The sequence below is a fragment of the Pinus tabuliformis genome, chromosome Q, assembly GCF_031772625.1.
Source record: "Pinus tabuliformis cultivar Carrire ecotype Pingquan chromosome Q, CPIR1, whole genome shotgun sequence".
In the NCBI taxonomy this organism is placed as follows: domain Eukaryota; kingdom Viridiplantae; phylum Streptophyta; class Pinopsida; order Pinales; family Pinaceae; genus Pinus; species Pinus tabuliformis.
The window spans coordinates 530485614-530503162 of NC_142296.1; the positions used below are offsets into that span (position 1 = coordinate 530485614).

Sequence of the window (17549 nt, forward strand, 5' to 3'; positions counted from 1 at the left end):
TGAAATTTTAATGAGTCATGCGAAGACAAACTCAATACCTTCATCGAATTTTAACGAGTCAAATGAAGAAAACTCAAGATATCTTTTTCAATTTAGTGAGCGAGGAAAAAGACGTAAAATTACTGCTCATTCCTTCTTCGTAGATTTAACGAGCCCAATGGCGAAAACTCGGGTTTTTTCGATTTAACAAGCAAGAAAAGTTCCTAAAAATAATTCTCAGAGCTACTTCATTAGTTGTTAACGAGCCTGAAGAAGGAACTCAAGGTTTTTTCGATTTTATGAGCAAGAAAAAAGCCCCAAAAAATAATGCTCAAACGATCTTTTTCAGTTTAATGAGATAGAAAAAGAGGGAAAAAGAGTTGCTTAGACTTGTCGTAAGTGTTTAACGAGCTCTACGATAAAAAAAACTCGGGGATTTTTCAATTTTAGAGTGAGAAAACATCCCATAAAAGAAAGCGCTCATTGAGAATCGAACATGGTCATTTCTGTCGTTCAATCCTAAAAATTCTTTCATCAAAACATGAGCAATTTCTGCCAATATGGGGTCATGGCACATGATAAATATCATTGGAAATGGACTACTACTTTAATGACTTCAATTAAGATAAGTCATGTCTCCAAAGTGACTATAAGGGAGTTCTTGAGCCTCCACTTTCACCATTTGCATCATTTGAGAGCTGTGAGAGTGTTTTGGAGCTAAAGAGGAGCAGATTTTCCACGGACGATTGCGGGAGATCTGGGTGACCATTCGACGTGTCGTTAGTCCCAAGTAGATGCCAAAACCTTGATATTTCATTATTCAACCTTTTTTATCAGCTTTTGGGGTGATTTTTTGGAGAACTGGGGAGCCCTAGTTCATTAATTACGCCTAACGCCCCCTACTAGGCCTATAGGGAGCGTTAAACGCCCTTTACGACCTGGTGGAGGGCGTTAATCTTCCCTATGTGTCACTAAGAGGGGCATTAGTGCATGAGGGCGCACCCCAAAACCCCAAGAAGTAATTTAATGAGAATTTTTGCCCCACTTGCACTAATTTTTGGGTTGATTTGTGCAAGTTTTGAGCCATTATGACTAGTCTATGGAGAGAACGGGCCCATGACCGACAAGAATTGCTGATGCAAAATGATCCTGCTTGCATAATTACATTGTGTCGTTGTGGGTTGATGAAGTATGCTCAGTTGGACTTGATGAAAGGTCAGGAGGACCTTTTGAGCTAGATTATTCAGCGCTAGGATGAACACAAGCAGGTGTTCAAGATTGGGGATCATGAGTTGGCCATTAACGGAGATGATATATATTTCTTAACCGGTTTGTCGTGCAGAGGAGCACGGGAAAACCTGATTGGGGGTAAGCCTGATCCTCGATCCACCCTACAGTTGGTTCGAGCTTACTACAACCTAGAGAACGGACTCGTCAGCAACAAAGACCCTATAGAGAGGATTAGATCCAGATCTATGAGGGCCATTTTATGGATGATTGTGTGTTTGGCAGGGTCGAAGAGTCCCCATGTTGTGACAAAGGCCCAACTGTTGCTTGCAATTGACTGTGTCTAGCCACAAATATTCAATTGGTGTGAGGCAGTGCTTCATCAGTTGAAGGCATAGTTAACCGCATGCAAGACTCAAACCCAACAGAGTTTTGGGTATGGCACTCTCATTGTCTCATTCATACTTGAGAGGATACCCGTTATGCGCCCGCACATGAGATTATGTCCCCTGGATCCAAGGGAGCCTGGATAGAGGCGATGGGCATCACTTGATCCTTGCACAGGAGGAGGATCTATCTAACATTTTTTCTAAGAAGATTTCTTCGAATGGCTTAGTGGCCAGATTGTAATGATTGAAGACTATGCCTACGAGGGCATGGACTTCACTGGTGACCCTGACTTGATTTTACCGCCTGGAACAAACTGGGGGCCCCAAGGTAAGAATGATTTTTGAGAGTACTTAAAGTATTTTTAATCTTTTGAATGTTTATGTTATGTTTATGTTGATTTTATGGGTGAACAAGTACTGACATGAAGCTTTTTGCTTGACACAGATGTGGCACGGTAGGACCTACAGGCGAACCTCACCAAGTGAGGCAAGGAGGCCAACTACCTAATGGGGGGGTGATGCTGAAAGTATTAGCGAGGTTCTGAGGAACCTGGACGGCTTGAGCATGGGTGTGCCCCACCTTCCTATGAGGGAGATCCCCGCTCATATGCAGCGACACATTGTTGGTGTGCCTGAGTGGTTTCTGGTTCCTCTTCGGAGGATAGCTAGAGCAGTGTTATCATTTCATGAGCAGTATGCTCTATTAGCAGATGCTTTGTTATAGCCAGCGGGTGTTTATAGCTAGGCTTAGTAGCCATTTTGTACTTAAAACACACAAGTTTTGGGAATATTTTGATGTAAAAGACTGGATTCGATATACATATACATATACATATACATATATATACATATATTTTGGTATTTTATGATATAAATGTCTTTTAAGTGTTTTTGTAAATTTTTAACTGTGTAAATATTTACTTTCATACATGTATCTATAATGAATGAGATAGATGCCAATCTAACACATAGTTTGCCAATGAATCAGCAATTGTATTAAATTCTCTAGGAATGTGTTCATATGTGATAACCTCAAATTGACGTTCCAAGAGTCGTACCCTTAAATAATGACATAACAAGATTGGATTATGAACATGATAATGATTTTTCAATTGCATAACAACAAGCTAAGAGTCTAACCTGACCACCAGATTGGAGATGTCCCTTGATGATGCTTCAGTGAGAAGTGAAATTACGAACATGTACTCAGCAATATTTTTGGTGGCAGTACCAAGAAAGACTCCCCTGGAACAAAACAGTTCCGACTCAGGTGTGTAAATGACCCAAGCAGCTGATGCAATGTGTCGTGTGTGACGACTAGCACCATCCACGTATCCTACGTATGCTAAGGGTAATGAAGGCATCTGCATTACGAGAAATATGTATGAGACAAATACTTCAATAAATACCAAAAAATCCAGTCACATCAAAAAAAGAAGCAAAACTTATAAATACATAAAATTACAAAGCACATGCCTAGTGCAGTACTAGGCATAATACTTTTTCAGATAGAGCCCATTTCGGGGCTCAACAAGTGGGACTCCTTCCCAGTCCTGAAGTTCATATGCCCCTTTTGAGAGGGATTTCTTGATGACATATGGACCGAGCCATAAGGGTTGAAGTGTTCCTGCCCCCAAGAGGTCATGTTTTTTATCGTAGAGTAAAACAAGATCTCCCTCTCAGTAAGAACGAGGCTTGACCTTTTTGTCGTACTGGGCTTTGACCCGGCATTTGTGGGCTTCAAGTGCCAATTCGTAATCTCGATAGGTGTAAGGACCATAGAGAGACTATATACATTTTTTTTTTTTTTTTTGTTAAAACAGCAAATACAACCAGAAAAGAAACGCATTGAAATTCAATTTATTTAGCACACATATTCCTGCCATTCATTTTAGGAAACATATCATAACATTTTCATACTGTTAACTAAGATCAATAGTCATGAAATACATATGTATCGTTCACCAGAAGGCGAGACTCCAATTGCTCTGCTGTTGCTGTTATTCCCTTGTAGCTGGTCACCGCCACGAGTGAATGATGACGCACTTGATCCGAATGCGAAGACTCACCGGTTAACCTCCCAGCCTACTCCGTGGGTACTCTTCTTCCCCGCGGACCCCCGAGCTGCAATGGGGTTGTACAATGGAGGAAAGCACTAGCTGGTAGAGGAGAGCCCACCTTGGCTCCAGAGTCCCCTCTCTAACATCCTCTACCTCACTAAACTCACTATAGCTTCGTAATCACTGCTCTGACATCATCTCATCCATCCAACAATAGGGTTCCCCATCCCCTTCTCCCATGGCTTGCCCCTTCTTTTATAGGAGTCCTCATAGGTGACACTTGTCATGTCATGCATAATTAATTATTTTTTATAATTCAATAGCTTGATTATTCACCCACCCATGTGTCATTCTCACATCAAGGGTCTCCAAAATTATTTACTTAAATTTTTATTTAAAACTAATATTTTCCTCACCTCAACAAGATTCCTATTTCTTCTTCTAGTTGTCTCTTTATTCCCCCTTTTATTCCTTAATTTGTGTTCATTACTTGAAGTCAATTAATGAGTCAAGATTTTATCCCCAATCTACTCCCTAATTTAACTCAGGTTATCTCCTAGATGGATATTCTTATGTTGGTTGTTGACACATGGAGCTTCTCTTCATTTCTCTAAATTTAATTTATTATTCTCATTTTAATTCACCTTCCTCTTTTCTTAATTAGGTTTAAATTAGTTTAGGATTAATCTTTATCCTTACCATTATGTTTGTCTTTCCCCTTTTTCCTAATTAAACCACATAATCTTCCTAGTATTTTCCAAAATGGGAACGGTAGAGTTTTTAAGGTACTCTATTTTAATTCTTCCTATGATCCTCCTTATTCCAAGTTTTATTTTTTATTTAATTACATTGGTTTCTAATCATCATTTACCCTTGATGTAAATTTACCTAGTTTTCATTCCTTGCTTATATTTATTTATTATTATTTATTTTTAATGATTCCAAGGATGCCAAGTTTGGTTGTGCCCTTCAAGAACTTCCCTAGAAGTTCCAAGGGTGCCACACCTAATAGCTTATTTGTGATGTCAAGGATGCTAGTTTGGTTGTTCCCTTCAAGAACTTCCCTAGAAGCTCCAAGGGTGCCACACCTAATAGTTTATTTGTGATGTCAAGGGTGCCAGTTTGGTTGTGCCCTTCAAGAACTTCCCTAGAAGCTCCAAGGGTGCCACACCTAATAGTTTATTTGTGATGTCAAGGGTGCCAGTTTGGTTGTGCCCTTCAAGAACTTCCCTAGAAGCTCCAAGGGTGCCACACCTAATAGTTTATTTGTGATGTCAAGGGTGCCAGTTTGGTTGTGCCCTTCAAGAACTTCCCTAGAAGCTCCAAGGGTGCCACACCTAATAGTTTATTTTTGATTCCAAGGGTGCCAAGTTGGTCGTGCCCTTCAAGAAATTCCCCTGAAGTTCCAAGGGTGCCACACCACTTGCCCTTCAAGCATCCAGTGATTACGAGGGGAAAGTATAATGCAACGTCATAGACCACTATCATCTCTTATGTTGCCTGCTATAGTGAGACTAATGGTGTCGGGGATCAAGGAATCCACCTTGATGCGCGCCCCCCGGTAAAGTCCTCATGAGCGACCCCACTTTGGAACCTACCCTCATGGCATCGTGATCTTCAAGGTGAAGGTGTTTCAACCCTTCCAGCCCAAGTCACGGCGGGAGTGCTAGTGGGTGAGATCAGGGACTCTGTCCCACCCCTCCCATATAGTTCCATCCACTTGTACAACCCCATCACCCATATGTGAGTCATTCGGTCAAGCAACTAATCTGTGCCTGCAACCATTAATATATCATCAGAATATAGTTAATCATATATGGCAGATTCCAAGATCGACTTAGACTTTCAATGATAAAGTAATATAAATTTTCATCAAACCAGGTGTCGTCGACATGTCATATGCAAGTGCCTCTGATGGTTTCCTGCCATACTCAATCATCATCAGTAACAAGGTTTCTCAATGTTAGTCAATTATCATACTAGCATCATTAACAATTCCTGGTCATTCACACCATTGTCCATTGTAAGTCTGAACTAAAGGAAGTAGGTAACATAGGGGACACATCCCTCATGTCTATCATCAATAATCATCAATGGAAACATACATATTCATTAAGCTATCAACATCATAACATCGTAGAAATATACCTATCCATAAAATTTATCCTCATTATGATTTTAGTAGAGCACATACATATTCTTTACTACCCTCATCATAATTTCAAATAGAGACCAACTTAACTATTTAATATTGCAATCATCAGAACACTGATAGATAAGATACATAACCATTCATGCTACAATATCAATGGAAAGCATTCATAAACATCACAACCATGAATATCTCAATCGCTAATAATAGTGTCATGGGTCCAGATCCTCAATCTGAGGTCCTCGAAGAAAAAGTGTCTAAGATAATGTCGTATTAGGGTCAGGAAACAGAGTGGGCACTACATACACCCCCTCTTAACAATGGACTTCGTCCCGAAATCCTTAGAACATAAAGGAGAAACGGCGACACATAATCTTAGGAACCCTTCCTGAAAATCTTGCCAACCTTCTGGTGGGCAGGTTAAAATTTTCCCAAGGTCTCTATGACACGAATTCCGTTATAACTGAAGGACTATATCTGGGGAACATTGCAACCCACTTTTTGTATAAATGTACAAAACATACATTACAGATATTATTAAAGTTAATAGTTAAAGGAAGCGTCATATATAAACCTTTCCAACAAAATCATCATAATCAAAATCACAACTAATTAAAGCAACAATTAATAATGCCCACCTTCCTTCAAATGACAAATTTACTAATTTAGGAGAAATCTCTCTAGTTTTATTCATTCAATTATGCAATTAAGATAGCAATAATTTTGTATTAACTCAAATTCATAGGGGATGCCTATGCCCTTTTTCATAGGAGGAACTACCCACCTTAAGCTTGGACTTCAATATTTGTAATGGTCAATAATAATTGTGTTAATTATGGTTTGATATTTCACCTATGACGTAATCCACCTTTTTTTACCATGTTCTAAATCTTCAATTTTGTTAGGAACTACAATCAGTACTTTGAAAATAAACATATGCCACTGCTTGCTAGGGGGACCTAACAATGCCTACTACACCTTCTTAGAGACTTGATTTACCTTCATGATCCATGTTCTAAAAGTTCAATGTTGTACAACTACCATTAGCACTTTAAAAATAAATACATACCACTCCTTTCTAGAGGATACCTAATGGTACACACTATCTAGAGATATAAAAAAAAAAGGATGTTAACTACATAGAACGTAATCATCACTTGCAATGAATGAGTAGTCCAAACCTTCATCCCTTCAAACCCAGCTACCCTACTTCCTTTTGCTAGGGTAAGCGAGTGAGGCTATCTGGGGCCTATCTTCATTTAATCCTACTGATTCTAATGACAAGGAGTGTAATATTGTTGCAATCTTTAAAGGTGTTGTGACTATTAAGGCTCTTAATTTCCTGGTGACGAGGAATGCATATTCTCGCAGTTTAGCCATCCAAGCTAATGGAAGACAAAGCATATAGCAAGTTTCACTAGTGACCAAAGATGGCAGGCAGACATCATTTACCAGTCTTTGCTTGATTCCAAGCAGAACTAAAACTATATGGATTGAAGCCTTTAAGGTTGGATGATCAATTGCAGGCGCATCAATTCATTAACAACCTGGAGCATAGAACCAAAGCCCAGCTGCTGTGGTTCCAAAAGTAGCTAGAAATACTCTTAAATGAAGCTTTCCTATCAAGATTTGACGCCCAGATTTGCAGCCGCGTCGACCTTTTGACAGCATGCGAATGAAGTTGAATCATTTTGTTCCTAAGGTCATAAAGCATAACGTCACAATCATAACATCACAAAGAATTAGTCTAGATATATTGACATTGGTATTTTAAAATATTGGACATAGCTTCAAAATTTAATTTAAAATATGCATTGGCCAAGAAACAATTAATTATTGTGAATTAATGGTTTTCATATAGGTCCAGAGACTGAATCATGCGGCTGCCACTAATGCATGAAACATTCAAATCCTTGGAGATTCCCTACTAGTTATTCAATGAATGTGGAAGAAAATAACAATGAGTAATTTCACATTACAATAACTGTATAATATCATTCATTCTCTTCTATCAATTTTCTCACATATCCACAGGGACGGGAATAGGACTGTTGATGGACTTTCTAAAGATGGAACAAGGTTGGAGCACAGAATCTAGCATGATTCTAAACAGTGAGGGCATTGCCTCAGATTATACTCATGATGCATGGCTGTAAATCTGTTTTATTAGAGAATCTGGTGTGTTTCAGTAACTAGTCACATTACGGATGTGGTGGACTTTCAACAGTTCATAAAATTTCAGATGCATGCAAGGGTGCCGTCTAGTTTACAAGAGCATCTTGCAAACATTCCATTTGCAGAGCTTCAGAAAGTGCGCTCTGATGGTCAAGAATCAACCCTTTCTAAATTCAAGCATGATGCCAAACCCTCAAGAGTTAACAAAAACAGACCTATGGAAATGAGCAGCAAGAAGCCTGTTGTAAGGCTTAGGGAAGTTGTTCAAGGTTTTCTCATTAACCCAAAATAATGACTAGGCCTAAAGTTGTACTTCAATTTCACATCATTTACTTTATCTATTACTTCATTAAGCAAAATCCGGAATTCATATTTATGAATCAGAAATCAGATTCACAAATAAATATTGAACATCTATTTCATATTGGTTTTCACCGCTTCAAGTTTGAAAATTACCCAAAAAAAATATATAAAACCAATTTAGTTTATAGATCCATATACCTATAAATTGGTTGATCTTAATGCGATATAAAAATAGTATTATAAAACTAATTTAATTTATAGATCCATATACCTATATGGGAACTAAAAGATGTATGCTTTGGTTTATCAATGCTTGAATTTATTTGTATGAAGCGTCACCTCCTACCATATACTCAGTATTGAACACTTTACTTTTCAAAGTCATATATTGAGTTGGGTTTGACTTATTCATTATATTCATCATGATAAAGATTCACCTTCTAAGTTTAAAGCTCTCGCCAATAAATTTTTAAGACTTTATTTTATTTTATCAATCTCATGCAAGGATACCCTTTGGCCTAAAGAAAGCCAACCAAAAATGAGAGGAGAACTATCCTAAAACCACAATACCAATCATAATGATACCTCTGCTAGACTTAAGATTGTATTTATGTATTAAGACTTTTCCACTTAAGTTGAAGAAGAGGTAACAATAAACTTACAATTAATTGTGTCATACCAAGCCTCAAAAATAAAATAAAAAGTTGGAAGAAGCTCACAAAGCAATCTACCAGGTCAAGTTTCAAACATAAATAAAATATTATTAAGAACATAAATAAGAATGTTGTAAGAAGCTGACCACTGATTGTGACTGAATCATGTATTGAGTCTTCAAATTAATAAATAAATATAAACTTCAAATTAATAAATAAATATAAAAGTTGGATGTTTGTATTGAGTGAAGCTAATTATTCTTCACAATTCAATATGGCTCAAATGTATTTATAAATAAAAATGAGATAAATGTTGATATATAAAAACTGTATTTTAAGCCCCAAGCGCAGTTTAATTGGCGATAACCATGAAAATGAAGTGTTATGTGCGAGGAGGTTCTAAGTTCAAATCACCTCGATTCACCTATGTCTGTGGAAAGGACATACATAGACACCTAAAGGTTATAGTGGTAGTGGTTGGAATTGACCCGTGCCGTGCAAATATGAGGTTGATTCCTTTCAATAAAGAAAAATATGCACCTTAAGGGTTTGCAGCTAGTTTCTGTTTTATTCTTCTATCTCCATGCTTAATAAGTCATGTTAAAATAAACTACGATAATGTAAACAGAACATTGTTTACGCACAAATATTCACAACTACAAAATACTAAACAGACAGTAATAAAGGCTTACCATTGGCAGCCATCGCATCCTAGGGGCGCAACACAAAATAGTAGTTTTAAAAAGTGTGCTCATAACGTACATGCTAAGTCTTCCTAAACTCATTTTTCATAGAAATTTTCCATCTTAATCTATCAACACACGATATTATCATCTATTAAAGACCATCTTCCCTGCTCTATTATTATATTTTTAATGCACAAAAACCTCGGATAAAGTTGGCAGTCTGGATGGACAAAACTCATTCTGGAATTTTCTTGGAATTGCGAGTTGCATTTATCATTTCAGCCAACCATTTTACCAGTTTAGACGAATGGAGAAATATTTGAATCATGGAAACAAACAACGTTGACCATCTTGGAACAAAACCATGACATTATCAACCAAAAATCCAAAGACTGAACAAAGAGCCATTATTTAAGCTTTGGAACAAAATTAAGCAAACTTCCTTACAAGTTGCAACAGACAAGCATGAAAATGGCGAAAACAGAATAATTTACTCTATGCATTAAAATAAAACAAGGAAAATCACTTCAAAACAAACCCTGTGGCCAATCTATGATCCCCACAAAAGTAAAAGCTAACACAAGCAGTGGTCTATAACCATTGTAGGCAAATGTTTGTTACATACAGGATAGTCACCAGTTTGCTGCCTCACTACCCAAAGTTTGGATTGCATTTCATTCAGTTAACCTTTTGAGAAAGATCACAGGTATTACTAAGCAAATGTTTGCTTCCTGGAAGGGAGAGCACATTCCCCGCGTTTCCTTGACCCAGATTGACGCCATTCTGATCACACTTTGCTTGCCACAAGTTTGAAAATAAGTCAAATATTTCATATTTAACATCTAATTACAGTGGGAAGTAAAAAGAAATAACGTAACTATCCACTGAGCAAAAGATAGCATTACATGCGCGTGTCATGAAGGTTGACTTCTTGTAATGCAATCTCTCCAGCCTTGATAGATAACAAAGTGTATGCACAGAATGCCAGAATTTGTGCGAAATGACCTTCGTATGTTTCAACCATCTTTTGAAGACCCTTGAATTCTAATTGAAAGTAGGAGATATTATAACTTGTTTCAATGGGAGCACCTTTGTCCATGCATCCTCCACCAATGGTTCTCTTCCTGAATCTTCTTTCAATTTTCTTTTACAGCCAGACCAACTCACTCTTCCTGTCCGATTAACGCCACTTTGCTGACTCCTGTTAGCCTTATTCTTGCTACTAATTTTCGCAAACTCTTCATCTTTTGTTTTTGCCACAAATGCGTCCCAATCTTCTTGCTTCACATATGCAGGTTTCTCAGGTTCTACACCCCTCTCAAGATCTTTCTTAATTTGTAACAATAGCTTATATTTGTGTTGCCGGTAGCATGATGAAATTTTTTTTTCCTAGTATATTTCTTGTTAGGGTCAAAATTAAACCTCCCCGTCAATACATTCAATACTGCTTTATAATCTTCAACTGGAACATCTCCAATCTGTTTGAAATTGATTGGCATTAAATGGCAAACATAGGTGTTAATTGATCTCTTAAACCCTCCAGCATTTGGGCCAGCTGGATTTCCTTTTTCAACAAAATCCACCGTCAATTTTCTTGCCAAATGTCGATATGTAATTCGGCTTGTTCTTTTAATTGCCTTCTTCTTTTTTCCTTGCCATTATGCTATCAAAGCTGGCAGAGGTGCAATTTATGGGCCTCCAGATCAGAGCATAAGAATGATGGCAGCGATTTCACCGCTGGCTTCCGCAGAGAATAAAAATTTCACTTTTGAAATTCCAACGTGTCATGTATATCATACTTTTAGAAAATGACAGATAACTGATACGTTGAACACCTCGATCACTACGTTTTCCTAACGGTTCGCCGATTTTTAGTAGTTAAGAAGTCGAGTTATATAATTATGGAGAATGAGTTAGTTCTCATTGCCAGCCGAACAAAGCCACCTCCAAAAATCTGTGCTTACCAACCTTCATAAAGGTTCGAACTGGAGTTTTGAGGGGTTAAAATCCAGCTTTGAACAATGCAATCATCAAACAAAGCCCTACTTGTTCAGTGATTGTGGCTTCCCTCGAAGACAGACTTGAAAGCTGAAAGTTCGGACGTGGAAGGAAAAAGACTCCAAGATAATACCTCTCATTCAGTTTGTGAGTAAAGCTTTAAAAAGAACAGCGGTATTGAATTTTCTGGTTTCCCTCATTTTTGCGACAGTCGTCTTTGTAAATTTACAGTCGTTTTTCATCAAATGAATCAATTGTTCTACGATTTCATACTTTCCAGGAATTGTTCTACAAATTACTCAACGCTGGTTCTTGTGCTGCAAACTGCTTGCGAAATCTTACAAATAGTTCGGCAAATTTCACCCAAATCAAATAATACCAGGAGCAGAGGCTAAGATGGACAAAGAAATTATTTTTCATTACATTCATATTACTGCAGACGAAATCCTGCGAACACATAGTGCAGATATCAATAAGGAAAACAAGTAAAATCTGAGATAATTGTGTCAAGGAACCCCGATTATGGTCTCAGGGTATGACAGTAGGGACAAGGAATGGGACAGAGGCCGCCATGAATGGTCTCGGGGGAACCACACTGTCAACGAAGAGAGGGAGAACCGTATGAGACTCTGGGGAATACTAATCATCAGTGTAATTGGAGCTGCTGCCACAACTTATGCGGTGGGGCAAGTGCACAGAACTCTGGAGTGGTTCCATTCTCAGGTGAACAGGGGAAGGCAATCACGATACTTACATAAACAAGGTGGAGCTGGTGCTTCTCAGCAGAACAACCCAACGAGGGAAGATGCATGGTATAGATACAATCAGCAAATGTATGAAGAGTATGAGGAAGAAATGGAGAGAGTGGAGCGCATCAGGCGAATGCAAGGTGTGTTCAATAGAGAGAGAAGCAAGTACAAGAGGAGCTATGAAAAGTGGTATGAAAATGACTCAGATGCATACCAGCAGCAAAATTTCCAGCGGGAAGACTAGTATTGGAAGACAGATAAATCTTACAGGGATAAAACTGCATATGAACAGAAAGCAAGAATGCGAACTTCTGAAAACTATGCATTAGCACATCACTATGAAGCACTGGGCCTTGACATGTCTAGGGCAGAACCATATTCAGAAGCTGAGATTAAGGCACAGATTAGTTTTTCACATAATACCAAAAATTGATACTAAAGTGAAATAAATCGATAATTAAAACCAGGAAACCCTCGCTAAAATTAAAATGTTGTGTTGAAATTTGATAATCAAAACTAAAATCCTCGCGCAATTATTATACGTGGTTCTTAAGCGTTGAAATCCCTATGCAATATTTTATATGCAATTCTTATAATTATTACAGCCTTACGTTCATAAATATAATCTCGTTATATATAATCTCGTTAATTACGCTTTTTGTGTGCAGTTGTGGCATTGATTTAATATATCTATTTATTAAATAAGTCCGTTTTTATTTGAATATATCGGACACATTTTTTTAATGTGCAACAATATATATTTTCAAATTTATTATAGAATTATATAATTTTATTAATGGTTTTTTATTATTATTATTATATATATATATATATAGAGAGAGAGAGAGAGAGAGAGAGAGAGAGAGAGAGATAAAAGAAAAATTAGGATGCTACAAGACTTATTAGGAGCAAAACATGGCTCTGTAAATGTGAGCTAGAGTAACAAGACTTTATTTTTTTTTTTGTTTTTTTTTTTTTAGAGAGTAAAATTTGATTTTAGAGAAATACCCACATAGCAAACAAAACTAGTTATGCATGCATGGGCCCATAGGCATCAAAGGTTAAACTTGGCCCTGATACCAAATGTAAGGACCATAGAGAGACTATATACATTTTTATTTTATTTTTTTTATTTTTTTATTTTTTTTAAACAGCAAATACAACCAGAAAAGAAACGCATTGAAATTCAATTTATTTAGCACACATATTCCTGCCACTCATTTCAGGAAACATATCATAACATTTTCATACTGTTAACTAAGATCAATAGTCATGAAATACATATGTACCGTTCACCAGAAGGCGAGACTCCAATTGCTCTGTTGTTGCTGGTATTCCCTTGTAGCTGGTCACCTCCACGAGTGAATGATGATGCACTTGATCCGAATGCGAAGACTCACTGGTTAACCTCCCAGCCTACTCCATGGGTACTCTTCTTCCCCGCGGACCCCCGAGCTGCAATGGGGTTGTACAATGGAGGAAAGCACTAGCTGGTAGAGGAGAGCCCACCTTGGCTCCAGAGTCCCCTCTCTAACATCCTCTACCTCACCAAACTCACTATAGCTTCGTAATCACTGCTCTGACATCATCTCATCCATCCAACAATAGGGTTCCCCATCCCCTTCTCCCATGGCTTGCCCCTTTTTTATAGGAGTCCTCATAGGTGACACTTGTCATGTCATGCATAATTAATTATTTTTTATAATTCAATAGCTTGATTATTCACCCACCCATGTGTCATTCTCACATCAAGGGTCTCCAAAATTATTTACTTAAATTTTTATTTAAAACTAATATTTTCCTCACCGCAACAAGATTCCTATTTCTTCTCCTAGTTGTCTCTTTATTCCCCCTTTTATTCCTTAATTTGTGTTCATTACTTGAAGTCAATTAATGAGTCAAGATTTTATCCCAATCTACTCCCTAATTTAACTCAGGTTATCTCCTAGATGGATATTCTTATGTTGGTTGTTGACACATGGAGCTTCTCTTCATTTCTCTAAATTTAATTTATTATTCTCATTTTAATCCACCTTCCTCTTTTCTTAATTAGGTTTAAATTAGTTTAGGATTAATCTTTATCCTTACCATTATGTTTGCCTTTCCCCTTTTTCCTAATTAAACCACATAATCTTCCTAGTATTTTCCAAAATGGGAAGGGTAGAGTTTTTAAGGTACTCTATTTTAATTCTTCCTATGATCCTCCTTATTCCAAGTTTTATTTTTTATTTAATTACATTGGTTTCTAATCATCATTTACCCTTGATGTAAATTTACCTAGTTTTCATTCCTTGCTTATATTTATTTATTATTATTTATTTTTAATGATTCCAAGGATGCCAAGTTTGGTTGTGCCCTTCAAGAACTTCCCTAGAAGTTCCAAGGGTGCCACACCTAATAGCTTATTTGTGATGTCAAGGATGCCAGTTTGGTTGTGCCCTTCAAGAACTTCCCTAGAAGCTCCAAGGGTGCCACACCTAATAGTTTATTTGTGATGTCAAGGGTGCTAGTTTGGTTGTGCCCTTCAAGAACTTCCCTAGAAGCTCCAAGGGTGCCACACCTAATAGTTTATTTGTGATGTCAAGGGTGCCAGTTTGGTTGTGCCCTTCAAGAACTTCCCTAGAAGTTCCAAGGGTGCCACACCTAATAGTTTATTTGTGATGCCAAGGGTGCCAAGTTGGTCGTGCCCTTCAAGAAATTCCCCTGAAGTTCCAAGGGTGCCACACCACTTGCCCTTCAAGCATCCAGTGATTACGAGGGGAAAGTATAATGCAACGTCATAGACCACTATCATCTCTTATGTTGCCTGCTATAGTGAGACTAATGGTGTCGGGGATCAAGGAATCCGCCTTGATGCGCGCCCCCCGGTAAAGTCCTCATGAGCGACCCCACTTTGGAACCTGCCCTCATGGCATCGTGATCTTCAAGGCGAAGGTGTTTCAACCCTTCCCACCCAAGTCACGGCGGGAGTGCTAGTGGGTGAGATCATGGACTCTGTCCCACCCCTCCCATGTAGTTCCATCCACTTGTACAACCCCATCACCCATATGTGAGTCATTCGGTCAAGCAACTAATCTGTGCCTGCAACCATTAATATATCATCAGAATATAGTTAAACATATATGGCAGATTCCAAGATCGACTTAGACTTTCAATGATAAAGTAATATAAATTTTCATCAAACCAGGTGTCGTCGACATGTCATATGCGAGTGCCTCTGATGGTTTCCTGCCATACTCAATCATCATCAGTAACAAGGTTTCTCAATGTTAGTCAATTATCATATTAGCATCATTAAAAATTCCTGGTCATTCACACCATTGTCCATTGTAAGTCTGAACTAAAGGAAGTAGGTAACATAGGGGACACATCCCTCATGGCTATCATCAATAATCATCAATGGAAACATACATATTCATTAAGATATCAACATCGTAACATCGTAGAAATATACCTATCCATAAAATTTATCCTCATTATGATTCTAGTAGAGCGCATACATATTCTTTACTACCCTCATCATAATTTCAAATAGAGACCAACTTAACTATTTAATATTGCAATCATCAGAATACTGATAGATAAGATACATAACCATTCATGCTACCATAATATCAATGGAAAGCATTCATAAACATCACAACCATGAATATTTCAATCGCTAATAATAGTGTCATGGGTCCAGATCCTCAATCTGAGGTCCTCAAAGAAAAAGTGTCTAAGATAATGTCGTATTAGGGTCAGGAAACAGAGTGGGCACTACAATAGGTGTCATCCATTTGATTTATGTATAGCAGGCACTCTTCTTCGGCAATGATGCCAGGCAAGAGTTCAACGATGATTTGTAAGGAAGGAATCTGACACTCGATTGGTAAAACTGCTTCCAGGCCATAAGCTAGTTGAAAAGGTGTGAAGCATGTAGCAGTTTTAACTGAAGTTCAGTATGCCCATAGCGCAAAATATAACATTCGATGCCAGTGGGTTTTATGATTCCATACTAACCTACGGATCATGGTTTTTAAGACGCCATTGATGGCTTCTACTTGACCATTAGCTTGGGGGTAGTAGGAGGATGATTGATCCTGGTGAAAACCAAGCAACGATGTTAAGTCAGACATCATGTGATTCTGAAAATGAGACCCATGGTCTGTAACGACCATCTGAGGCACACCAAAGCAACAGATGACCTGATTAAACAGGAATAGCATCACGGTTTCTCCATCGGCCCAGAAGGTGGGAAGGGCTTCGGTGTATTTCATGAAATAGTCCACAACTACGATAATATTGTTGTGTCCAGCAAAGGAAATGGGGTTGCAACTTACGAAGTTTATCCCCCATTTGGAAAAGGGGCCGACAGAGATAAGCGGGTGTAGTAGGACCGAAGGAGCGCACATTTTCTTTGTAAACACTTGACAAGGATGGCACTGCCGAATAGCCTTGATACAATCTTTGAACAAGGTTGGCTAGTACTAGCCTCGCAAAAAAATTTGAGCAGTAGATATGCCAGAAAGATGACCGCCACATGCCCCAGCATAGCAGTTATTCAAACCATGTTTTGCCTCCTTATGAGGGAGGCAACATCGAAGAACTGTGTCAGCACCACGGCGATATAACGTTTCGTTACGCACTAAATAGTGTTGTGCATGGTGGCAGATGTGATGACGGTCACCTGACGATAGTTCAGGGCGGAAATGTTGCGCTTGGAGGTAGACAAGAATGTCACCATACCAAGGGTCAGTAGTGTCGATAAGATAGATAGCTTCATCTGGAAGAGGATCATGGGCTATCTCATTAGGATCGACAATGGGAAAATCCAACAAAAGTTCGGCGAAGGCTAAGGAATTTTTCACCTTAGCAGCAGTGAACACAAAATCAAATAGTTGGAGGATCACGATCCATTTTGAATATTTCCCTCCAATGACCTGACGAGACAAAATGTGTCTCATGGGATTCTTTAAGGTGATGACAGTAGTCTGTCGCAACAGTATGTAATGTCGGAAGCAGTTGACAGCAAAGAAAACTACCAAGGACATCTTTTCCACATGTGAATATCTGAGTTCAGACCCAGCTAGGCCTTTCGACAGATAGTATATCACATGCTCACTCTGGTCATCGTGAGTTTGAGCCAAGACCATTCCTATAGAGGATGGCGAGGCTGCCAGGTATAGAAGAAAGGCG

General features: G+C 38.3%; 1 long non-coding RNA gene and 1 pseudogene across 1 annotated transcript; one reads left to right on the forward strand and one right to left on the reverse strand.

Moving 5' to 3' along the window:
* Positions 1 to 10100: 10100 nt before the first annotated feature.
* LOC149220537 (uncharacterized) lies at positions 10101 to 11274 on the reverse strand. The gene is made up of 2 exons (XR_016248754.1): positions 10530 to 11274; positions 10101 to 10416 (listed from the first exon to the last, which is right to left on the reverse strand). It is a non-coding gene; the product is annotated as an uncharacterized LOC149220537 (long non-coding RNA).
* Positions 11275 to 12144: 870 nt separating this feature from the next.
* On the forward strand, positions 12145 to 12804 carry LOC149220538 (uncharacterized; annotated as a pseudogene).
* The last annotated feature ends 4745 nt before the right edge of the window (positions 12805 to 17549 follow it).